Source organism: Euleptes europaea, chromosome 11 (genome assembly GCF_029931775.1).
Source record: "Euleptes europaea isolate rEulEur1 chromosome 11, rEulEur1.hap1, whole genome shotgun sequence".
NCBI lineage: Eukaryota > Metazoa > Chordata > Lepidosauria > Squamata > Sphaerodactylidae > Euleptes > Euleptes europaea.
Window position 1 is genome coordinate 15,362,543 of NC_079322.1, and position 26,981 is coordinate 15,389,523.

Sequence of the window (26,981 nt, forward strand, 5' to 3'; positions counted from 1 at the left end):
AGTGAAACTTTCAAGACTAAAAAACAAAAGCGATGCAAGCTTTTGTGGACCAAAGCCCACGTACTTACTTTATTATTTAAAACATTTTTATGCCACCTTTCCCCTGACGTAGAACCCCCAAGATGGACAGCAATAAAGAACATTAATACCAGCTTTAAAATACACACACAAAAAACAATTTAACCATACACATAAATAGGAAGGAGGGTCAGTGAAGGAACACCTAACAAAACAGAAAAGTCATCTGCTGGCAGATAACAATGGCAGAGGGGTACAGATGAATCTCCTTAGGGAGAGAATTCCGTAGTTTTGGTGCCACAACTGAGAAGACCCTTTCTTGGGTTGCCACACAATTTGCCTTAGATGATGGAGGTACCTGAAGCAGAGCCCCTGAAGATGACCACAGTGGTTGGGGAGTAGGTTATCCTTCAGGTATGCTGGTCCCAAGCTATACAGAGCTTTAAAGGTCAACACCAGCTTTTGAATTGGGCCTGGAAGCAAATTAGGAACCACTATAGGTGGAATAAGACTGAAAAGACACGGTCCCTACGACCCATTCCAGTCAGCATTCTGGCTGCAGCATTCAGCACCAATTATAGTTTCTGGGCACTCTTTAAGGGCAGCCCCATGTTGAATGGATTTACCAGGGCATGCACCACAGTGGCTAGATCTCTCCCCCCCCCTTCTAGAACAGGAAACACCTAAATTGCTGGGTCAGTCCTTCTGGCTACCAGTAGCACCTCTGTTTTGTCAAGATTTTCAAGATTGTTAGCCCTTATCCATTCCAAAATTTCTTCCAGGGACTGGTCCATGATTTCTACAGCCTCCCTGGGATCTGCTGGAAGTCTAGAATAGAGCCATCATCCACATATGGATGACAGCCCAGCCCAGCTCTGGATGGCTTCTTCCAGCAGCTTCATGTAGATGTTAAAAAACACAGGGGGAAAGATGGAACTTTGCTAGACCTTATAGGCCAGAGGACAAGCAGCTGAGCAGCTGTCCTTCAGCACCACCCTCTGAAACCTACCTACTAGTTAGGACTGAACTATCACAGAATGATTAGGGTTGCCAACCTCCAGGTACTAGCTGGAGATCTCCTGCTATTATAGCTGATCTCCAATCGATAGAGATCAGTTCACTCAGAGAAAATGGCTGCTTTGGCAATTGGACTCTATGGCATTGAAGTCCCTACCCTTCCCAAGCCCCACCCTCCTCAGGCTCTGCCCCTAAAACCTCCCACCGGTGGCCAAGAGGGACCTGGCAACCCTAAGAATTATGCTGCCCACCCTGAAAGGCGGTCCAGAAGGATACCCTGGTTGATGGTAACAAAAGCCATCAGAGGTCCAGATGAATGAACAGGGCTGCCCTCCCCACACCCATTCTTGGCACAGGTCATCCACCAGGACAACTTCATCAAATACATGAAGCGGTCTCTTAAATGGGAATGTGCCTGATACACATGCGCCACGCACACATGTACAGGAAAGTGAGGTCAAAAGGTCAAGCTACGCTACAGATAGCAATAGGTGTGTCATGGCTATTACACTGAACAACAACAATTAAGTCTAGATACAGGCAAATGCATAGAAGTATAGAAGGTACTAACTCCCAGCCGTGTATGAAATAAACAATGACAAAGTTTCAGGTAATGTGAAAACAGGATAGTTTATCATGCAGGAGGTACAGCATTATGAAGTTTCTCCTGTACACTAATATGAAAATACTGTAACTATTTGGAATTAGATTTTACCAATGTGGAATTAAGTTTACCAGGTCCCCCCTGGCGGGGGATGGGGGGGTAGGGTTGCCAGATCCAGGTTGGGAAACTCCTGGAGATTTGAGGGTAGAGCCTGGGGAGGACAGGGACCTCAGTGTGGTACAATGCCATAGAGTCCACCCTCTAGAGCATCCATTATCTCAAGGGGAACTGATCCTTGTACTCTGGAGATGAGCTGTAATTCCAGGGGATCTCCAGGTCCCACCTGGGGGTTGGCATCCCTATGTGGAGGCCAAAGATAGGAGTGATAAGTAAGGGAGGAGTCTGGAGGAATGAGAAGAAAGGTAGGGCCAGAGGGAGGCATTTCAGAAGGGAAGGAAAATTGGGGGAAGAGTCAGAATGGTTAACCTAAAGCCCCCCAAGGGGTTCATGGCAGAGATGGGACTGAAATCAAGGAGATTCTCATTTGAAGCTCAGTCTTTTAGCTATTGCTATGCCTGCTTGGAAGGGGCTGAAAGCAAACAACATAAAAGCATTCCAACTGAACAAGAAAATGTTAGCGAGGCGAGGGATTTGTGTTATTGATAAACCCGTCTGGAGATGATGGCAGAAAAACCCATCAGTCAAGTCCCCGACATCTATCACAGTTGGAGAGCTATGATTCAAATCATAGGGAGGGGGAAAGTTTGCAGTTTTTGAAATTCTTAGTTCTTGACAGGCAACTTTGGTTGCACACACTAATGGGTTCTGGATGTGTAACAAGAATGGCGTCTGAAAGAGAAGAACAACTTTTTACGCTGAAGAAAAGAGAGGCGTGCTCAGAACTGTACCACCTGAAAACTCTTATTCTTAACTGGTAAAACCCTAAAGGGCATGGGACACATTTTCAAAAACAAATTTGGTAAGTTGTTCTTTATTAAAACAGAGAAACTAGCTATATGTTTTTGGGTTTATGTTGTCGTGATAAAGTTAAAGGGAAGACAAAAAATTCATATTGTACAAAACTAACAGATGCTTGCATAAATAGGGGTGTCGATTCGGTTCCATCCAACATGAAAAACATCCGAATTTCCCCCGATTCGGCGGTTTCCAGTTCGGATAGAGCCGAAGGAAAAAAAAAGGTGGGGAAATGACAAGCCGAACTCAACGAGTTCGGGCGGACACCGTACGAATTTGTACAAATTTGGAGCCCCAGAATCAGCATTCTCCCGTGGCCAATGGTGGCCAAGCTGGGTCTTCTTCTGGCCAATCAGAGCAGGGATTCTCCCTTTTTAATTGGCCAGGAGAAGAGTATAAAAACTCCCGTCCAGTGTCTGTATTCATTTCCTTCCATTTTTGTGGTGCTGCTCCTGAGAGATCCTGCTTACTGGAATAGGATTGGATTGGATTTACTTTTCCTCCCTGCTCCTGCTGGAAGACATCCACACAGTTTGATTTTTGGGGGTTTTCTCTATACCTTTTCTCGTGTGTGTATGTGTGTGTGTGTGGGGAAAGCAGATTCTGTGTGTGTGTGGGGGAAGCAGTTTCTGTGGGTGGGGAGGAAGCCAAAGGGGGGCTTTTGCCTGTTCTGCCGGGGGCAGTGCCTGCACGCCTCTGCGGGAGTGTGCGTTCTGCCTTTTTCTGCCCATTGCCACCCTCGCCTGGAGTTGAGTCAGTGTGGCGGTGCGGCGTGAGTCTCCCTCCGCTCGGCACCCATGCCTCCTCCTCCTTGGTTCGTTTGTTTGGGGTTGAGCTGAGCCATACTGGTTTGGGGGGAGGTTGCCTGTTCCGCCGGGGGGACCGCTCGCCTCTGCGGCAGTGTGCATTCTGCCTTTTTTTGCCTGTTGCCACCCTTGCCTGGAGTTGAGTGCAGCTGTACAGCCATTCCCGTTGTTTCTAATGGGCTAGCCTGTCATCGTTTTAGTACATCCCATGTCAGTGAGTCTCTCTCTGTCTGGCCCGTTCTTCTCCTTCGTTTGGAATTTGCGTCTTCTGGTTCAGGGGGGATTGTTTTGCTAGGGGGGCTTGATTGCCTCTGTAGAGTGTGATTTTAGGGGGGTTACCTGTCCTGGGGGGGTGATTGCCTCTTTGTGAGTGTGATTGTTGCTGTGGAAGATCTGAATCCAGTAGCATGAAATCTATCAATACTGAAGATAAGGAATTTGTGCAGGTCGCACTTACGCTAGTAGTGTTATAAGATGCACTTTGGCTATGAAAAATGAAAAGATATGTTACCCATGCTAGTTATGCTGTTTACTTACGCTTTGAGTGTTCTAGGATGCACTTTCGGCGTAGTATGAAAGCTTTTCTTGCTTGTGTTACATCGGCTCTTAGAAGCCACAGACTGGCTTCTACTGTTTGTGGGGGGGGGGAGCCAAAGGGGGGGGGTTTACCTTACCTGTCCTGGTGGGGGGGTTATCTCCTCTTTGCGAGTGTGATTGTTGCTGTTTTTACTGGTTTCACAGTGTGGGTCAGTGAGTCTCTCTCTGGCTGCCCCAGAAACAATGGGAGGTTTTATCTTGGATTTGCCGCTCTCTAGATGCACATTAAGGATTGCCAGCTCCCATTCATTCCAATGGGCGGATGGGGGGGACCCCTTCCAGACCCCATAACTCGGGAACCCCTGACCCAATCTTAACCAAACTTGGGGGTTCTTGCAAGTAGGGTCCCTCCAAGCTACCCTGAAAGTTTGGGACCTCTACCTCCAAAAATGCCCCCCCTGAGCTGCAGAAAGCTGCAAATGTGCTTTAAATGGCTTTATTCGGCCGAATTTATTTGGGAATGCCGAATTTAATGCTGAATTTCACAGATCCAAATAGGGGGAGTTCGGACTTCAGCATTTCCCAAATAAAAACGGGTCAAATTTTGCTGAATCTGAATTTTACCGAATTTTTTCCCCAACAGCCCTATGCATAAATCCAATGGTTGTTAATCATTTGCATCACACACATGTACAGAGAACCAATGTGCTGTCACTGTGGGAGTAGTAGGGCAGGACTAGAGAGAGGTGAGTTCAAATCCCCAATCAGCCACACAGCTCACTGGGTAAGCTTGGGCCAACCAGACTCTCTCCCTTAGCCTAGTCTACTTCCCAGGGCTATTGTAAGAGATTCGAAGAAAGGGAAAACCTTTTATGCCGCCCTGCAGCTATCAGGAGGAAGGTGGAATTTAAAAGGAGAGAGATGTTTCTCAGTGCCTTCAGAGTGACAGTCAGTCATTGTCCAATGTTATCTAATGAGAGCCAGCGTGGTGCAGTGGTTAATGAGAGCCAGAGTGGTGTAGTGGTTAAGAGTGGTGGTTTGGAACGGTGGACTCTGATCTGGAGAATCAGGTTTGATTCCCCTCGCCTCCACATGAGCAGCGGAGGCTAATCTGGTGAACTGGATTTGTTTCCCCACTCCTCCACATGAACTGACATTGGGCTAGTCACAGCTCTCTCAGCCTCACCTACCTCACAGGGTGTCTGTTGTGGGGAGGGGAAGGGAAGGTGATTGTAAGCCAGTTTGATTCTTCCTTAAGTGGTAGAGAAAGTTGGCATATAAAAGCCAGCTCTTCTTATTCTAATGGCGACTTCACGCAAAATATTTTTGCATTTGGAAACAATAAATCCAAAGGGCATACGTGCCCTATGTAATACAATGTATGCACATGCGTATTTTGCAGTGCTTGTTTCTAAGAAAAACAAGTAACTAGTAATCAGGGAAGAGCTGCCGTATCTCACATAAACAGAAAAAAATCAAATGACCACAAATGTAACAAAAAACTAAATAGAATATTCAGGTGGCAAGAATTAGCCTTGTCCTAAGTCTTGGTATAATCCTGAGTTCTTCTGCACAGTAATTTTTAGTCATGAAAATACAAAGGTTCACTGGATTTACAGCACAGACCAGACCAGATCCATGACAGTTTCATGATATTTCAGCCACATTTACCAGCCCTTTATAATTCTTTCACTAATATCTAGGATTTTCTTGATACTCATAATGATTACCTACACTTCAAACTCAGACTGATTTTAGACCCCTTTGCTAGTCGTGGCTTTCCACAAACAGTCCTATGCATCAGAGTTGCCAGTCCCCCCGGGGGGGGGGGAATCCCCCAACCCAGCTCCCCATTTCCTACCATCTCTCTGAGTGGTGGCAGAAGAAACATAAAAACATGGCTGTTGGCCTATGGTGTGACATCACTTCCTGGAAAACCCAGAAGTGACATCACATCTCTTAGAAGATCTCTTAGGGTTGCCAACTATGGGTTGGGAAATCCTTGTAGATTTTGTGGATTAAGCCTGGGGAAGGAGGGGTTTGGGGAGGGGTAGGACCTCGGTGGGGTAGAATGCCACAGAGTCCACACTCCAAAGCAGCCATGGCTAGAAGAGTGGAACTCTGCTTAGGATGCTATTGCAACTCAACTATTTCTGCTCAAACTCTCTGCACCTTCACACAGTCTGTTTCAAGCAGCATAAATAGAAGCTATATTTTTTCCAGGTGTAATTTGATGCGGCTTTATCACTTGCAGACTACAAATCCTCAGGAGGAGGGGCTCACCTGGCAATGGACTCTATGGTAGACTAGCGCAACTCTACTCTTTGAATAAACAAGGACCAGAGTCAAATGAAATTGAGTGAAAGATCTACATTTTAATTATATGGACCCACTCGTAATTTCCCAATGATAGCCCCTTCCAGAGCGTTTCCCTTCCACTGCTACTCTAGATGGGGTTGGTAACATCCAGGTGGGGTCCTGGAGATCTCCCAGAATTACATCTGATCCCCAGATGCAAAGCTCAGTTCCCCTAGAAAAAAATGGCTGCTTTGGAGGGTGGTGTCTATGCATTATACTCCATTGAAGTCCCTCCACAAACCCCACCCTCCTCAGGCACCACTGCCAAATCTCCAGGTATTACCTAACCCTGAGTTGGCAACCCTAAAACAAACCTTGAATTCTTCCTATTAATTTATATGGTACATTTTGCTCTCTATTTAAGAGACAGATATATTATGAGACCCTAAGCTTTGTGGATCTTTTGCAGTTCCAAAGGTGGTAGTGGTGGTGGTGGTTGTTATTTTAACATATTATGATGAATGACTAAAAGACATTATGGAGACCAAGGCCCTAATATATGCTTTCTAATATCATTAATCCCTTTTCTTGAATTGTATTAATAAGGTGTGTCTAAATTTGCATACCTCAAAGGATGAGCCAAATACAGAAAGGGATAGAAACTTCAGCGAACGGCTTGTTATGCACTGCAGAGTTTCATCTTCAGCCCTTCCTTCTGTCTGCAATCATGCCGCATGCCAACTGACGGTATACTTCTCAAAACAACAGACTATAATCACTTTGCCCAAGTGTGAATCATACACAACTCATCTAGCAACTCTGTAAAATCCAAATTAAAACTCAATATGATTTGCATTTGCATGATAAAAGAAGGAAGCAATGTGAATAAATGGAAGAACAGAATAGGCTGACGTAAAGGTTTAATCCTGATTTGTGTCCTGATTACATGGCTAAGGTATCTGTGAGCAGAAGAAGGGGGGCACTCCTTCTCCAAGGCCTCAGAAACAGAGGGGAGGGGATGTTTTATTCGCTCTTCTAGGGTTGCTCAGTGAGGCCGATTCACATGTTGTGGAGTGGGTCTGGGCCCCAGCTCTGTGTAATAATCAGACATGAATTGCAGATTCTCCTCAACCCCTATGTGTATGTTGTACCTTAGGAGTAGAGCGGCTATTTTCTCCAGGGGAACTGATCCCTATCAGCTGGAGATCAGTTGTAATAGCAGGAGATCTCCAGCTAGTACCTGGAGGCTGGCAACCCTACTTAAGAGTGGGCACTGCATTGGGGGTCTCTGGTATAGCAGAAGAGCACTCTGGGATAACTCTACATGATATCACAGAGCATGATTGTCATTGTGGGGAATTGGGAAATGCAATTGGGTTTGTAAATGCTTTGGAGGTAAGCCCTGTTAGAGTATGTTCGTGTAGGCTACACATTACACATTTTTTGACACCTTAGCACGTGCAGCCCTTTAGATTCCCAGTTCTGTCATATCTGCTGGATCTCCATTTGAGAAAGCTGTCCTCCCTTTTTTGTTATGCCATGACTGAAATTGATATCTAAGGACCATTGATCCCCCTTTTACACATGCCTCCTATTGAAATGGAGAATGGCAATAGAACTCAATAAAAGTCCAGTGCATTTAGCCCCCCTAGCAATTGCATAGCAAAGTAAATGCAGCAAGCCAGGTTCCTTTTTATGTACAACAAAAGACCCCAACCCTCCAGGGTTCTCATGTGCTGCAAAACAAATTTGTATGTCAAAGCCATTACCAGGATAATATGTAGGAAACTTTCCTATTTCACCGACGATGGATGTGGATTCAAAACTGCTTTTGCCCATAAAGTAATGGACCAACATTATCTATACAATTACACTCAGCACATCCACTTGTTCTCCTTGGATTCTCTGTGTGTGGAACTTTCACATAGTGTGCTTCATATTCTCCTTTCCCTGAACAATAAGAAATTCAAGCAGCGCTTGGACTTTTCTGAGTGGATTTCCTTTGAAAGAGGGATCATTGCTGTGATGTCTTTGAAATCACCTGATAAATATACAGGTTGAACACAATGTTTTTCATACTTCCCCTAGAACATCTGTTGACTAAGAAGACTAGTTTCTGCCTTCAGTCTTGCAAGTTGGTACAAGCTGAGTTAAATTTCAGATTATTAGAACAATGGACTTCCTGGTATGGTCACTGTGTGCTTGCCAACCTCCAGGTGGAGAGCCCCTGGAATTACAACTGATCTCCAGAGTACAGAGATCAGTCCTCCTGGAGAAAATGGGTGCATTGGAGGCTGGACTATAACATTATGTCCCACTGAGGCCCTTTCCCTTCCCAATAGGGTTGCTGATAAGGTTGCCAACCTCTTGGTACTAGCTGGAGATCTCCCGATATTACAAGTGATCTCCAGCCAATAGAGATCAATTCACCTGGAGAAAATGGCCCCTTTGGCAATTTGACTCTATTGCATTGAAATCTCTCCCCTACCCAAATTCCTCCCTCCTCATCATGCTCCACGCCAAAAATCTACAGATCTTTCCCAACCCAGAGCTGGCAGATATTTCCCAACCCTAGCTGCCAACCTCCAAGTGGTGGCAGGAGATCTCCTGGGATTACAACTGATCTCCAGGTGACAGAGATCAGTTCACCTGGAGAAAATGGCTGCTTTGGAAGGTGGATATCACCTCATACTCCACTGAAGTCCCTCCCCTCCCCAAATCCCACCCTCCTCAGGCTCCACCCCCAAAATCTCCAGGTAGTTCTGAACCAAGAGGTGGCAACCCTACTTCCAAAACCCTGCCCCCAGGCTCCAATCCCTAATCTCCAGGAATGTCCTGACCTAGAGTTGGCAACCTTAGGTCATTAGACAGCAGGTTCTCAGCCTGTGGTATGTTGCCCTCATAAGGAACCAGGCTGTACAAATGTTTAAAGGTTAGATCCAACCAGCTTTTCGTCTGGTGAAGGAGAGTTCCTCTCTAACGATCCAAAATAAAGGAATTGCTGCTACATCATTATTCTGCATTTTGTATGCCTCAGCCTTAGCACTCAGTAATTTTCCATAGGCCTCACACTGGTCTCACAAACAACACCTGCAGCTTGTTACGCTAACGGGCAGAACCTTCAAGGTCATTAGCTCATACTATCTTAATTAGTGAAGCAGCACATCTGCGAGAAGATGGGAAGGGGATGAGATCACTCTTTCCTCCTGAGAACATCATTCCAGGTCAAACCGTCTAGAACCATCTAGAGCAGTGATTCCCAACCTTTTTTTGACCAGGGACCACTAGGGCTTTTTTGTTCGGCGCAGGGACCCCAAGGTTCAAAATAAAAATTCCGAGAATTTGAAAATAAACTTTAATCATAACTGTTAGTTAAACATTAAACTTAGAATAATATTTGAATATATATTTTTATAATAGAGAACTTTTAATTGAAAATATTAATTTATTATGGGTTTATAACTTTGTTTCGCGGACCTTAATTTAGTTCTCGCGGACCCCTGGGGGTCCACGGACCCCCGGTTGGGAACCAGTGATCTAGAGACTTCTCCCTAGAATCCACCTTGAATGGGTCATCTGACCTGGGTCCATTTTTCCCATGAGTCTGGCTATGCCTTATGGTGGTAACCTTTTCTCTATGCTCCAATTTCAGCATGTTATCCTGTCACCTGAAACAACATATTTTTAGCTTTTAAGATCAGCAACTCTGTGACATCTTAGTAAGCATAATGTAGTCAGCTAGAGTTTATTATTTTCTATGCCAATTTGCCTATTTGACCATGTGACCTGTATTTTAATCTACTTTTGAACTTTTTCTATGAATAAATCTCTTTTAAGCGTTAAGGTTGTTGAGATCACTGGCCTAACCCAGTGATTCGGTTGCTCTGCTGTTACACAACTAGGGCTCAGTTGTCATAGGCATAACAGGACAGAACAGCTTGCAATGTAACGTTCCATGATATTTTTGGGAAATTTGATGCTTCACTATGTTAAATTCCCTTGTCTTGACAAGAAGGCTAGAAGTTGGATGTACATGACCCTCTCGATCCTGGTTTGCAAAGGATGTGGTCCATTACAGTTTTATCTAATATTAAATCACAATACAAATCTATAAGAATATACAAGTCACTGAATTTTTTACTTCTTTACGTATAGTATTTGCATATGTGTTTTCAACCATAATAGTTCTCAAAGCAATTCACAGCAATTAAATCAGCTAAGTTGGAAGACAATATTGCTTTAACATGGATGGAACTCTTTGAAATGTACCTAAACATCAGGTGAGATACTTTCAGAGTGTTGTTATCTGGCTGTTAGGAAAGAATTTCAGAGGCAAAGAGGCAAAAGCTTTGGTGTTGGGTATCCTTATTATTAGCAGATTGTGATCCACAAATAACACAATCTGTTGCGAAATTTCTGACAGTTGTGATCTCCCTGAAACATTGTTAAAATGAGTACTATTTTGTGATTTTTAAGAGAAAATGTATAGGCTCTTTGGTTCTTGTAGGTTATCCGGGCTGTGTGACCGTGGTCTTGGTATTTTCTTTCCTGACATTTCACCAGCAGCTGTGGCAGGCATCTTCAGAGGAGTAACACTGAAGGACTGCTCTGAAGATGCCTGCCACAGCTGCTGGCGCAATGTCAGGAAAGAAAATACTAAGACCACGGTCACACAGACCGGATAACCTACAAGAACCGATGAACTCTGACTGTGAAAGCCTTCGACAACATTATAGGCTCTTTGTTCAATTTTACTTCCTAATGTGTTATAGGTTTTATGAGATCTATGTATTTTATTGTATTTTACTGATTTGGTATCTTTTTTTTTTTTGTCCTGTCATGTTATATTGGTTTGTCTGTTTGATTTTCTGTGATGTATTGGTTTTACGCTCAAGACGTTTGATCATGTGAGCTTAATAATAAAAGGAAAAGGAAGCTTTGGTGAAAATGCTCCTTGAATACGTGAAGGATGGAATTTGAGCAATTGCAATAATAATACTGCCCCAATTCATTCATTTCTACAGAACAAAATTAACATTTCCATATGTCTGTAACATCTAGGGTAACACAAAAATAAATGTCTATTAAAAGAACCTTGTTGTAAGAACACAAAAACAACGTTGCCCACATACAACACCGTTTCTTTTCTCCCATCAGGATCAGATTTGAATTATGTTATGCAGACAGGTTGGATTTTCACACAGAAAATGAGGGGGGCGTTTCATCTTTACAGCAAGTGACAAATGGCTGCTATCTGCAAGGCCAGTACAAACTCCGCTGTAGGTATCTACAAAATCCAGAAGTCAGGACCACTGCTGTATGTGTGAACAATAAGCAATTCAGATTCCGAGAGAGATAAGGACGAGGCACACAATCTCGTCTTTGAAAAGAGCTCCCTGAAATAGCTTGGCAAAAATCTTAACAGCAGTGGCAGTACAATAAAAAGTTGTTTTAACACTTGCTTGTGGAAATCGATTCGTTCTCAAGAAAACAGCACTTAACATTCTTACAGGGGGATGGGATGGGATAAAATCATGCTGACTTTCCACATGATCTAGACTTTATGGAATTTTTATAGGGTCTTAAGGTTCTGATGTCTCTCAAGCAATAAATGTTCTTTAACACTTTTTTGTACGTCTTAGGTATAACTGGTCTCCAAGAAGTATGGCTGGGAAGAAAAAAAGAAAGTTGATCACTAGATGCCGGTAGACAGTGCTGTCAAGTTGTAGCTGATTCATGGAGACCCCATAGGGTTTTCAAAGCAAGAGACATACAGAGGAGGTTTGCCATTGAGAGCCTGCCTCTGTGGAGCAACCCTGGACTTCCTTGGTGGTCTCCCATCCAAGTACTAACCATGGCCAACCCTGCTTAGCTTCTGAGATCTGACGAGAGCAGGCTAGCCTGGGCCATCCAGGTCAGAGCAGGAATACTAAATAGAATAGGAGGGATTATTATTTTTAACTATTGCATATGAGCAGGGTTCACTCATATTTGCTTGCATATGAAACTAAATCAGGGCAGGATTAAGACACGTTGAGGTGTTATGTCAAATTTTATACTCCCCCACAGCATTTCCAAATAATAGTAATACTTTTTTTTATCGTTCTTGTAATTTGAGGCCCTAAACTGTAGCCTACTTAACTTGCTGATAAATCCAACTCTCAGCCAGATATTTGTTCAAAAATGTGAATGACATTTCTGGCCCTGAATTTCCCTGGTGAAAGATTCACACAGTAAGAATCTGCATGTTTTGACAGAGGAAGAGATAAACAGCATGGAGGGAAAGGGCATCACTAAATGACAGAGGTCATCCTTCTGAGGTTGGTAAAATGAGTACCCAGCTTGCTGGGTGTAAAGGGAAGATGACTGGGGAAGGCACTGGCAAACCACCCCGGAAACAAAGTCTGCCTAGGAAACGTCGGGATGTGATGTCACCCCATGGGTCAGGAATGACCCGGTGCTTGCACAGGGGACCTTTACCTTTAAGTGACAGAACATTTGATTGCTGTTCAAGAAATCCTCATTTCAAACTTGGGCAATCCCTCTGGTCTTTTTAGTATATCCCTTTCTCACCCCCCCCCAAATCATGGTCCTTCTTCAGACTTCCCTGCATGTGTTGAGAACATACTTTCTCTCTTAAGAGTGACAGACAGATGGAAGAAATGCGAAGCAGATTGCTAGGCTGAACAAAAAGACGGGGCCTTCTTTACACTTGGCATACAAAAATGGGTCTCACACACCTTCTTTGGTATGACACTGTGGATTGGGGGTAGCTAACATGAGTGTAGCTTTGTGCTGCCATTTCTAATTCATGTTGTCTTCTTGACGGATGCATGCATGAAACAGACAATGGCATCTTCATTGCAGGGGGCACAGCACTGATGGAATATGCTTCAAATTATACATCTGCTCCGCATGGGAACAGATCATACATCAAAATTATATTTATAATTAATATGATCAGGCCTCACTGACTGACTTGTTGACCAAGGGACTGAAATTGTAAGGGTACTTTCTAATGAGTTAGAGATAGGGTTGCCAGGTCCCTCTCTGTCACCGGCGAGAGGTTTTTGGGGTGGAGCCTGGGGAGGGTGGGGTTTGGGGAGGAGAAGGACTTCAATGCCAAAGAGTCCAATTGCCAAAGCGGCCATTTTCTCCAGGGGAACTGATCTCTATTGGAGATCAGTTGTAATAGCAGGAGATCTCCAGCTAGTACCTGGAGGTTGGCAGCCCTTGTTAGAGACCTGACCTTTGATACACATAGAGGCCAAGAACCTGCAAATGGAGCTTCTGCATACCTCCTCCCTCCAAACAGTGTTTTCAGCTGGAGTTTGAAAGAGAGAGAGGGAGAAGAATATAGGGAGGGGACCTCACCTAGTGCTGGTTTGTTTGTTTTTTGCTATGGTTTAAATGTTATTGTAATTTTGTGACGGGTTAGAAATTAACCCATCTGCCTCGATCAGTGTGGAAGAAGCCAAAAGTGACACAAACCATGAAACATAGCTAGAAGAGATAAGAGAGAGCAAAAGTGACTAGACCTCCCTCCACTTACCACATTGGTTGAATCAAAGGAAAGAGATGCCATATTTGTCAATGAAAGGGTAGAGCAGGGGTGGGGAACTTTCCCCCGGCCAAGGGCCATTTGGATATTTATAACATTATTTGCGGGCCATGCAAAATTATCAACTTAAAAATTAGCCGACCAAGCCGCAAGCAGGCAGCTGCCCCAGATGACCTTCCCACCCCGGGCAAGCAGGCAGGCATCCAACTGGTGGTGCACTCGCCCACCTGTTGGCACAGGATGGTCTGTTGCACCAGCAGGGCGTAGCCATCCAGCCACACGCCGTTGCTCCTGCTCTGCATGGTCGGGGCTGGATTCTACAGCCGGCTTCTGCTACCTCCGCCTGCAGGGATGAAATGAGGACACACTGGCTAAGAACTCCCCCCCCCTGCACATTCTGCCCCTGCCCCTTTAACCCCTTCATTGTCGCCACTTCTGCCCCCAGCCCTCTTGTAGTACAGAGGGAATACGTTTCTCCACGGCCTGGGTGGGAAAGGGTTAACACAGTTTCTTGGATGGTCCTAACAGCTCCATAGCTAACGACTCTTCTGCAAGGGAGAAAAAAGGTTCATTTTCTCTGCAAAACAAACTCACATCTGCCTTGAATAGAGGCTATTCCTGTCCGTGGGAGGGGGCGGATCACCAGTCTTAGATCCTTCTGAGCTAGAGATCTGCCAAGACCCACGAAGGGCCAGACCAATTATTTCACTGGCCTTAAACAGCCCCCGGGCCTGACGTTCCCCACCCCTGGGGTAGAGTGATAGGTAGAATGATGGATGCACTTTGCCTTCCCATGTTTGCACTGCTCTTCTCATACATCAGCAGAAGATCCCTTTTCAGAAGCCTCACCTTCTGGTCAAAGTATCTGATTAAGATGCTCACCTCCCCCCGCCCCCAATGGCATCATTGTTTCCATCAGTCAAAATGATGGGAAATCTGGATACGGTATGTCTTAGAACAGGCTGACAGTAACATGCTCACAGATGATGCAAGAGAACAGGGATTCTTTCACGCAAAGAATCTTTTGCAAGAGCTGACTACCTAAAGGCTGTTTTGTGAATTGTGGGACAGTAATGCCCCCCCATCCCTGTGGAGCCCCATGGCGCAGAGTGGTAAGCTGCAGTACTGCAGTCAAAAGCTCTGCTCATGACCTGAGTTCGATCCCGACGGAAGTCGGTTTCAGGTAGTCGGCTCAAGGTTGACTCAGCCTTCCATCCTTCTGAGATAGGTTAAATGAGTACCCAGCTTGCTGGGGGTAAAGGGAAGATGACTGGGGAAGGCAATGACAAACCACCCCGTAAACAAAGTCTGTCTAGTATACATCGGGATGTGACGTCACCCCATGGTCACCTTTAATGCTCCCCTAGCACAATGTCGGACTCCATGATGAACTCATACGATACGTAAACAAGTGCTTGTTGCCTTTGCATGTCACATTCTAAGATGAAAATGCACGAGACCTCTGGTGTGCGCACATTACAATTTTGAATGTCCTTTTAAGATGCTTTCTGTAACCCAGGTCTGCCATGGCATGTGTGGGAAACAGCCCTTAAATGTTATATGACCCAGTAAAAGGGGAATCGGCTAGACCACACCAGTGATAAAGACTTTTTCAATAGATGGAGGATTACACATAATGCAGGGCAGCAAAGGAGAGAGGATTATAGCACACTCTAAACAAACAGACCAGATGAGTGAATGTTGCACTGGGAGGCTTCATAGCCCAGTTGCTACATGCATAGTTGCACAGGAGGTGACCCCCCCCCCCCACAGGGATAAATGACCCAGGAGGCCATCCCCTGAAGTCCTGTACCGCTGGCACACTGGGCAAGGGACCTACGGAGTCACCATAAGTCAGCTGTGACTTGATGGCAAAATACACAAACACACACACATACCACATGAGTATTTCTCTTAATTCCCTTTACAAATCAAAAAAAATTCAGTTTACCCTATTGCTGTTCTTATTGTCAGGATGTGTCCCTTAATATTTAACTCAAATCTGCCTTCTCTCTGCAGTCTAAAGCATCTTATTCTTGATCTCAGTATCCAGGGTTAACAATTCTTTTTTCTAGATCTGCCCTAGGTATTTGCTTCATTGGGAAAAAAAAATATTACGAAGTACATCAAGGATATAAACAGCTGTGACTTCCATGATCTCAGCAACAGTAAAAATTGCCACCACAGTGGCAGGAATTACTGCTGGCTATACCTGAGATGGATGAGTACGTTCATTACCCTTCTAGATGCAATCACATACACGTCGGCAGAGAGAGATGATGTAGTGGTGAAGACTGTGAACTGGAAAGTCCTTGGTTCAAATCTTACCTCTGTCATAAAGTTGCCTAGTTTAGCCTTAGCCAACTACTAGCTGCATTCCCAGATGTAAACTATGGGGACAATCGATAATGGCTGGAAGAGCAATACTTTCAATACTACAAGATAAACGTCCGTTCAGAATGTTCATTCAGGGTATACCTCCAAGATTCCTCATGTCCAGATACACGCACACATGCACACACACAAATCTGGACTGACCTAATGTCTTTATCCAGACACATTCATTTTTGAAAGTGATTTTTGCTGATTTCCACAAATGTCCTTAATTTCCAAAATTTATTCCGACCTGGTGCACAGAGAGAGAAGAGGATGAGCTACCCAGTACAGTGAAATCTCATCTTATATAGGAAAGCCTACTGAGTCCACTTTGGCTTCAGAGATTTCACCAAGGAATGCCCACCCAGTTTTAACTGGAGGAAACGGTCACTTTGGCAATTGGACTCTATGGCATGGAAGTCCCTCCCCTCCCCAAACCCTGCCGTCCTGAGGCTCTGCCCCAATAATCTCCAGGGGCTTCCCAACCCAGAGCTGGCAACCCTACCCTTAGGTATCAGGACTTCTCTGGGGAAGGGTGACTGCTTCTTCTTCTCCTTCCTTTTCTCAAGAACCACCCCAGCTCATCCATGCCAACTGTGTTAAGGTGACATACGCTAGATTTTCTCCATGAGCCTGGAACCCAATCAGCTAGAAGAAATATGAGCAGATGGTTCTGCTGTTTATAATTTCTGAAGGGAATGAAGCTAGAAATTGCATCCTTCCTCCATTTTGCAAAAGAAGCAAGAAAATATGAGCAGCAACTATTTCTGGAGTCTCCTCCACCCCCACCTAGCCCTCTGCGAACCTTAGAAATAATCCGTTCTTCTTTATCATAGGAATGTATTAACTCTTATGAAACATAAATTGAATGCATCTTTGGGAACTTTAATTTACAGTATCACCTAATGCAAAATAGCTCAGATTGCTACCAGCTCCGCTCCCTTTGCTCAGAGTTTTATGGCTCCACTGAAATTGACCAGCTAAATGACTGTCTTGGGCAGCACACGATGCCATAAAGCCAAATGTTGATTTATTCTTTAATAAAAGGCGTAGAAGATCATCAGGGTGTTAAGCATCAGGGCTGGCTTACTTTGCAAACCAGAAGCAGGAGCCAGTTTGGCCTGGGATGCTCTGAATGGAAGCTGGCCAAAGAAGGAAGCTTGGCTTCTGAAGATATCGGTTGTTTATGCATGGGCACTTTCACTCGCGTTCGCCCCGGTCTGTCTTGGTTGTTCCTTGGAGTTATGCATGAGTTTTCCATCCATTAGGAATGACCTCGCTGCCAGCCCTCGCAATGTCTGGCAGCGAGGTCATTCCTCTGTTAACCCGACTCTTCCATCTTCCCTGAGCGAAGCCTGGGCAAAATTCCCATGCATAAGTCAAAGTGCAGGACATGCAAGCTTGGCTTCACTCACAGCCAATTACAAAGCAGCACGTCCAGAGGCAGGAACTGAAATACTTCCTGCTTCCGCAGAGCTCATTCTGAGCAGAAGGCAATCTTTTTAAAATTGAGGCTTGGATTCCCCCCCTTCCTTTCAGATTGTTGTTCTTCAAATGCTTTTTAATGTGGCAATTGGGTTTGGGGGAGATTTTATCTCACGGTAGGCCAATTACAAAGCAGAATTTAAAGGGGCGGGACTTGATTTGAACTTGGGGACTGCTGGTGCATAGATTCCCAACAGGAAAGTGGGGGTCCAGCGAGCAACGAAGCTCAGGTAAAACTCCCATGCATAAATGACCATCGTCTCTTGCTCCTAATTTCTTTCAGCAGCAGGGAATGTCAAGGGCAGGCTGTTTTCTTTCAAGGAGAGAGCACTGGAAATTCAGGATGACTTGGGGCTGAAGGACTGTCTCCTTCCATATGCCCCTGTGTCCCAACTATGGTCGTCGGGCAGCCACCTGTTGTCTATTCCACCACTTAGGGTGGTTTGTTTGGCTTTTCCATCATAGCTCCAGTTCTGTGGAATGGGCTCCCTGAAGAGGGGAGGGGGCCCCTCCTTGGAGATCCTCAGGAGGCGCTGCTTGGCCTGCCTGTTTGCCAGGGCTATTGAGGGAGTCTGAATTGGCAGGCATCTTTTAAGGGAGGGAGGTGGGGAGAGATTTGGGGCTTGCTATTTGATCTTTGGTTTTAGGTGGAGATGTTTTACCTATTATTGGTCTTTTATGTATGGGCACTTTGACTTACTTTCTCCACAGGTCCAACTTGGTTTTTCATTGGGGTTATGCATGAGTTTCCTAGAGGGGGCTTCCTAGAGGCACCTGGTTGGCCACTGAGTGAGCAGACTGCTGGACTTGATGGGCCTTGGTCTGATCTAGCAGGGCTTTTCTTATGTTCTTATGTTCCTGTCCCTTAGAGATAACCTCATGCCCAACCTGCACAATGTCTGGGTCTTCCCGCTCCTGTTGTAATGTGATTCTTCAATCTCCCCTGAGATCAGCCTGGGTCAAATTGTCCCCATTTCCATGCATAAGCCAAAGTGTGGGAGATGGGAACAGGGGTGGGGGTTGACATTTTTCTCACAGTAAGCACTACAGCCAATTAAAAAGCAGCGTTTTCAAGGGGCAGGGACTCAGATGCTTCAGGATTTTTGCTGGTGATTCTGCATTACTCTGAAAACCCCAGGACTTTCTCCAGGGCACACAACAACATGCATAGCATTTTAAGGATTCAGAACAGAAGAGTGTTGGTCAAGAGGCGTTGAACCCCAGGTAAAACTCCCATGCATAAAAGACCATTGTAAGCCAACTTGAACCAAATGGAAAGGCAGGATATAAATGTTTTAATACATAAATAAATACCCCCCACACCCAGTTCATAGTTTCTTTCCCTCTTCCCTGCAACATTGCTGGATGCTTGCTCAGGGGCGAGGTCTTCATGTTGACTTGCTTACACACATTGAATAATGCACTTTGTGAGAAACAGGAAAAACCACTTGCAAACAATTGCTTCACAAGTGTGGTGTAGTGGTTAAGAGTGGTGGACTCTAATCTGGAAAACCGGGTTTGATTCCCCACTCCTCCACATGAGCAGCAGACTTTAATCTGGTGAACCAGGTTGGTTTCCCCACTCCTCCACATGAAGATATAGCTGGGTGACCTTGGGACAGTCTCTGAACTCTCTCAACCCCACTTACATCACAAGGTGTCTGTTGTGGGGAGAGGAAGGGAAGGAGATTGTAAGCCAGTTTGACTCTCCTTAAAAGATAAAGTAGACATATAAAATCCAACTCTTCTTCTTCTTCTCAAATGAATGGAAGGTCTACTGAAAGTATATTATTCCAGGTGTGTGAACGCAGAGGTTGAGCATTCCCCTGTCTCTGCACCGCATCCTTGGCTGCCACAGGTGGAAAAGCTCAGTGGCTTGGATTTCATGGCAATTTCCACTGACTCCCTCCTCCCACTGTTGCCCAAAATACCTCTCTCAATGCTGCTTTTGGAGGACAGGGAACCCCCAGGGACAACATGGGGAGGAACTGGAGGTCTGTAGTGGGAGGAGATATTGGCATAAATCCACCCCACTGTTAGCAGAAATTTCCCATTGTTTCTGGCCCAGTATGATGATGTTGTGTCACAACACAGTTGTATAATGCCCAGGGCCCTGCCATACATACACAGAGGTTGGGAACAGAGCATCTTCTAGGCATGATGGGTTTGGGTGAAAATGATTTATTTTCCAGTTATTTTGAAATAAAATCTTTTATCCAGTCCCATTCTGAACCAACATGGGGGGGGGGTCTCACCCATCACAACTGATGCGGGGGCATCAGTCATAATATGTGATTGGTTGTCAGTCATCATATGTGACTGGATGTGACCGTTATGAGGAGCAGCATCCTGGAAACTATCACCCACTTTTCCTGGTGAGAGTGTGAAGACAGCATGGGTTTAAAACTGCAGTTAATTCTGAAAGTAAAACCTTACCTGTTGGCCCAGACAGCTCTTGCTGATTTTATTTGGAGATATGGGAAGATCAGCGTTCAGCTGCTCACTCTATGGTGAATAAATGTTTGTATACCCTGACTGTAGTCAGGAAATGGTGGGGTATAAATCTAACAAAATAAAATAAAATATCTTGGACTTCATCAGCACCATGAAGAGAGCCCGTAGGGTATGCTCCCCTTTACACTTGAGATGGTCTTACCCAAAGGCACCCTTACCATATTTAGATTTTTAAACTGTTCCTCAATACAGGAGAGCATTTATGCTTGCAAGATTCAACTCTATCCCTTCTCAAGTAATGCAAGGCTGGACGCAAAGGACCTCCGATAGACTTTGTGACTGTGCTTCTGGATGGATAGAAACTATGGAGCATTGTTTACTGGAATGTGGTATCTTTTGCAGCATTAGGGATTTGTGGATCATTCCTCTTTTCTGTTATAATGAGGGCTTGTTAACATCAGATAAGGTTAAGAAACTTTTGGCCAACATGGACTGAGGAGTTACATTGGCCATAGCCAAATTTTTTGCTCATGTAATTAAATTTAAAGAACCTCAATCCCAGTATTTGGTTGGTTCTTTAAATTATTTTTCTTGTATCTAGTGTCACGTTGCTCAGGGCCTGTAGTCTAAATGAGCAGTATCATTAAAGTAAAGATTTGATTTTGCATACCATACAGCAATATTCATATATTTGCTTGAACGCAACACACAATGGAAGGAACTGCAACTCAGCTTTGAGGTTAACAAACTGTTATGTTCTTTGCAGGGCAGCACAATCTTTTCCTCACTGCGACAAGTTCAGCACATTCTTCATAGATAAAACAACTTGCTTTGGGCTTAACTTGTGACCTACAACTTGGATTGCCAAGTCAGGCCTTACACATGGCACTTTTCATTATGTCTTGCTATCAGGGATAAAAACATAATGAAACATAATAAATATTCGTCACTGACACTGAGGGTGGGTTGGATAAAAGCAAGAAAGGGTTCCTTTTGAGCACCCCCCCCCCCAAAAAAAGCAAAGTGTGGGATCATGGGACCTGCAGGTACAACAGTTATGTAGGACTGCTTTAGTATGGAAAGGCAGTGAAAAGGTTGGGTGGATTTGATCTGGCCTGTTTAAAGGGATTCAGAGGAGACTAATGTTAAATGTGGTCGCCCCTACATTATAAAATGCCCTCCCCGATGAGATTCTTTCGTTATGGCCTATTTTTATCTTTAGAAAACAAAGGCTTTACTGGCTCGATGGAGGCTGAAGTGATGCCGGATTCGTTCACTGTTGCTTTTTGTGAGATTTATAAGACATATTCTATTGCCTTTGTTTTTACATGATTCAGTGTTGTTAGCTGCCCCTGGGGATTCCTCAAGCCTTTCTCCAGAACTTAACCTCCTACTTCATTTCTGGGCCTGTAAAAAAGTTGAAAACCATGGCTGTAAACAGCTGTGTGTGCTCCATACATCAAGTAAGGATGATGGAAGTTTGAAACCTAAAGCTTTCACCAAAATTAAAAAGCGCATTAAGGAGCTTGATTATAACAGCACTACTTTTTGTGCTCGCCGCATTTGTTCATCCGTTCTTCGGAATACCCCCACCACGTGGTTTGCCTACTTATTAGGGCTGCCAGGTCCAACTTCGCCACCGGTGGGAGATTTTTGGGGCTTAGCCTGAGGAGGGCAGGGTTTGGGGAGGGGAGGGACTTCAATGCCATAGAGTCCAATTGCCAAAGCGGCCATTTTTCTCCAGGTGATCTGATCTCTATCGGCAGGAGATCAGTTGAATTAGCAGATCTCCTGCTACTACCTGGCAGTTGGCAACCCTACTACTTATACTTATTATTTGACAACTCCTCGTATTTCTAGAGCCTTCTGTTGAGCTAGACTTAATGCTAACCCTTCTATGGTTATGCAGGGCAGAATTTTGAATATACCATACCCAGACAGGACCTGTCCTTGCTCTTCTGGCTTTATTGATTCATTAGCTCATGCCCTCTTGGAATGCCGCTTTTATGAGGATCTTCAATCACATTATATCTCTCCCCTTTTAACATATATATCTAATGCCTCTGTGTCTGACATAATGCCTTTTTTTACTAAGTGACAGGGATCCCACTGTCAGTGGCAAGATTTGTTTCACTCCTTATATCCCACAAACATTAGATATATACTGCTCAAGATCAATGGATCAAGGAGCTTCTAAGGGATAAAGGAAAGGAAGTTTGAATCAATAGGTGTCGGGGAGGAAGATTACTTCCAAAGCTCTGGAACTATGGATGGTCAGCCAGGCTAGAGGTATTTTCTGAACTAGAAGTATTTTTTTGTTTGTTTGATTGATTTTGTGCACTTCTGGGGGTATCAGGCTATATTCTGCATGTTTATCATGAACACGATCCAGCCAACATCCAACACTTTAAAATTCTGTTCATTATAACAGGAAAGTGTTTGATTTTCTGTGCTTCTAGAGATACCAGGGAATATTCTGCATGTGTACCATGGACACGATCCAGACAACATCCAATACTTTAAAATTCTATTCATTTCAACGAGAGAGTGAAACCAAAGTACACCCTTCAGCCTTTCCCACCGTTTAAATCTGGCTGGATCAAGCCCATTAAAAAAACAATCAGTGTTTTTTTTGCATATTTTATATTGTTACCTGCCCTGTGCCTGAGGAACAGCTCCGGTGTTAGACATTACAAAGAGAGAAAGTGAGAGAACAGGCAAAAATAAATCAAGGTACATCTTCAAGAGGCTTTAAACGAATTGCCTCCTGGAACTAATGCCTGCCGAGTTGGAGTGATTTCAAATTGTTTTAATTAGCATCTTCTAAACTTTTGTCACGGTGTGTGAACTAAGCTCTCAGAAAAAGGAAAAAAAAGCTGCTTTCAAATGGCCATGAACGACAGTTGCAGTGTCTAAACATTTCCACTAGAGGGCAGCAGGATATAAGATTTAAAACAAACCTGTCTTCCATTAGGGTAGGGAAAGCTTTTTCAAGTTTTGCTCATGTTTTCTAGTATTCTGTTTGTTAGTTTTGTTTCATTAAAACATTTATATCCCAACCTTCAGCAATAGGTTTTCAAAGCAGCTTCCAATGCATTTTAAGATATAAGAGTAATACTATAAAACAGTACAAATACTTCTGCCAGCAAATAGAAGTTGGGCAATTGCAAGCACAGCAGACACACAAAATGATCTTGCTTCCCTCCTTCATAGAGAAAGTTTTTTAATTAAAAAAAATGATGTGAAATCCCACTAAATGTTAATGCAACCCAGTAAGCTTGTCCAGGACTTTTATTCAAAAATGCTGGAAATTCACAGAGGGAGGAAATTCTGGGACCTTGGGAGCCCCAGCAAAGAACTCTCTCTCTCTCTCTCTCTCTCTCCTTAATGTGCTCAGTGGAAGAGCCTCTGCTTTGCAATGCAGAAGGGTCCCAGGTTAAATCCCCGGCATCTCCAGTTAAAAGGACCAGGCAGTAGGTGATGTGAAAGACCTCTGCCTGAGACCCTGGAGAGCCGCTGCCAGTCTGAGTAGACAATACTGGCCTTGATGGACCGATGGACTGATTCAGTATAAGTCAGCTTTAAAAAAGGTAAAGGTCCCCTGTGCAAGCACCGATCATTCCTGACCCAATGGGTGACGTCACATCCCGACGTTTTCTAGGCAGACTTTGTTTAAGGGGTGGTTTGCCAGTGCCTTCCCCAGTCATCTTCCCTTTACCCCCAGCAAGCTGGGTACTCATTTTATCGACCTCGGAAAGATGGAAGGCTGAGTCAACCTTGAGCAGGCTACCTGAAACCAACTTCCGTTGGGATCGAACTCAGGTCGTGAGCAGAGCTTGGACTGCAGTACTGCAGCTTAACACTCTGCGCCACGGGGGTCTGATAAGGCAGCTTTACATGTGTTCAATTCCAAATTCCAAAAATAGGAGAAATAGGTTTGCTGCAGTGAGGGAGGCTGTTACCATCCTGGCCACCGTTACGATGAAGCAGTTGATGTTTCCAAACTGATTTCCCAGGCAGCCCCATGTACAGCACATTACAGTAGTCTAGCCTCAACATTACCAAGGCATGATTAACTGGGGCTATCAGTTCTAAGAACAGTCACAGCTTTCGAGCCAGCCTAACTTTGAATGAGGCAATCCTGGATAACTCTGCTACCTTTTCCCTCAAGCAGCAAGGCAGGATCCAGGTCTAGTCCCAGGATGCAAATCTGCCCCTTCAAGGGGATGGCGACTTCATCCAGAACAGACTGCTGCTTTGAGCCAGAACAGAATAATCAGTTCTGCTAAAAAACAACAACCCTGGAGTTGGTCCACCACCAATCTCCTTGAGCATCTTCTCCAAGAAGGAGAATTTGGACACTGGGCAGAAATTACTTAAACCTTGAGGACCCAAAGATGGCTTTTCTCACCAAGAAATATTCTCTCTAAGACTGCTGGAAAGGACCCCATCACGTCAGGAGGCATTTCTTATCTACTCTACAGATGTGGGAGCAACCCATCCCAGGCAGATTTTAACAGCTGTGAGGGGCAAGGATGCAAGCTGTGGTGTGCACCCACATCCTTAGGCAACGCCGGCTGAAAAGCCTCTGTAGAGAGAGGACCAGTGGAAGACCCAGGAACATCACAGTAACCTCATTCAACATGGAGTGAATATGAGCCCTTTTATCCAAGGAGTGACTTGCAAAATTGTGCAGGGAGATATCAAACCAGCTACCAAAAACAGATGCCCCCTCCCAAGTACTAAAAATCACAAATCAACACTAGACTAAGAAGAAGAGTTGGATTTTATACCCCACCTTTCTCTACCTTTAAGGAGTCTCAAACCGGCTTACAATCACCTTCCCTTCCCACAACAGACACCTTTTGAGGTAGGTGGAGCCGAGAGCGTTTTGAAAGAGCTGTGACTAGCCCAAGGTCACCCACCAGGCGTCATGTGGAGGAGTGGGGAAACAAATCTGGTTCACCACATTACAGTCCACCACTCTTAATCACTTCACCACTCGGGCTCTCCCTCTTCAAAATGACCTTGGAGAGGGAGTCCCTGGGCTCACAGCTCAATTCTTCCTTCCCATTCGCTGAAGCATTAAAGGGGGAAAGGAACATCCATCTGCCTTTTCACCTATGAGGCTAGGGTTGCCAGGTCCCTCTTCGCCACTGGTGGGAGGTTTTTGGGGCAGAGCCTGAGAAGGGCGGGATTTGGTGAGAGGAAGGACTTCAATGCCATAGAGTCCAATTGGCAAAGCAGCCATTTTCTTCAGGTGAACCGATCTCTATCGGCTGGAGACCAGTTGTAATAGCAGGAGATCTCCAGCTAGTAATTGGAGGTTAGCAACCTTACATGAGGCGAATTTGGGAGGAGGCGCAGTGCCCTTTACTGCCTGGGATATTCTACAGATGACAGACCACTTATCCGTTTAGGGAAACATGGGGGGGGGTCATGACCTCTCCCCCAAAAGCAGTTCTGGCCATGGATGGCATATATACGCATGGTACAGCCCGACCGCGTCAGATCTTGGAAGCTAAGCAGGGCTGGTCCTTGGATGGGAGACCACCAAGGAAGACTCTGCAGAGGAAGGCAGTGGCAGACTACCTATGCTTCTCACTGGCCTTGAAAGCCCCTTGCTGGGGTCGCCATAAGTCGGTTGTGACTTGAGAGCACTTTGCACACACAGTTTCTTTTCCAGTCTGATTCTTTTGCATTCTCAAAAATGGCTCATAGAACCCTTTCCCCTAGGTGCCTTGCTGGGGTCACCATAAGTCAGTCACAACTTGGTGGCCCTTATGTACCTACATAAGGGCCACCAAGATCCTCCAAGATCCACCAAGATAGATAAGATCCTCCCCTCCAGTCTTCCCCCCTAAGCCCCCTTACCTGCCCACAGGGGAACCATTTTACCAATATAGCACTAATATTGGTTCTGTTATTGGGAAGACGGTTACTGTTTAGGTGTGGTACTGTAAGACTGTCTACTTTTTTATTTTTTTTAATTTCTGTTTTATATTAAAGGGATGCAGAAAGGGAAAAAAGGGGGAGGGGGGAGATAAAATAAAAGATATATCATGCTCCAAGCTTCCACATAGTTTAAATTCAAAAGGAAAATAAAAATAAAATATATTACCAAATATTCTATCATTCATCCTAAACATTTCAGCATTTTAAGATTCACTAATAAGAGAAAAAATATATTTCGTCCTCTAAGCCTCCACATCAGCTAGACTTAAGAAAATCTAAAACTGTAGCATTCTATGAAATGTCTAAAACGTATGTATAGCTTATATCACTGTAAATTCTCTTATAAAGTACCTTCTGCCTTATTAAATTATTTGTCACCTATATGGTAATCATAAAAAGGCTGCCATTTCAACACAAAATCATCTGTTGACTTCATGTTAACCAGATGCGTTAGTCTGGCCATCAATGCAAAGTCAGAGAGTTTGTTATTCCACTCTTTGATGTCGCGAATTGTATTGGGTTTCCAGTATTTGGCCTACTGCCTACTTCTGTCCAAAAATCAGAAATGAACGAAACTCATACAGCTTGGTTTGTGTGTGCGTGTGTGTTTATAGAAGTGTGATGTGCAAAACAAATGATACCAAGCTTTTATCTGAATGAAGATTTCCTCAGACAATACAAATGGCATGATCTGAGCTCAAGGGTTTAGCGGAGGTTATCAGAAGCAGCCAAAGATAAAACAGCGGCTTCTTATCGTTGCTGTGCAATGGGGGGAACGCTCACCAGTGAGTCCTAATATTAGATACCAAGAGAAGACATGAAACAGCCTGGGCTTAATAACCGGTAATCGAAATGACACATCCTTCGTGCATTTTTTAACCGCTTGTTTGTGAAA

General features: G+C 44.5%; 1 protein-coding gene across 1 annotated transcript in view; it reads right to left on the bottom strand.

Annotated features, from left to right (window-relative positions):
- The window catches only part of CNTNAP2 (contactin associated protein 2), a 744,578-nt gene that overhangs the window by 127,356 nt on the left and 590,241 nt on the right, over positions 1–26,981 (bottom strand). The window lies entirely within an intron of this gene.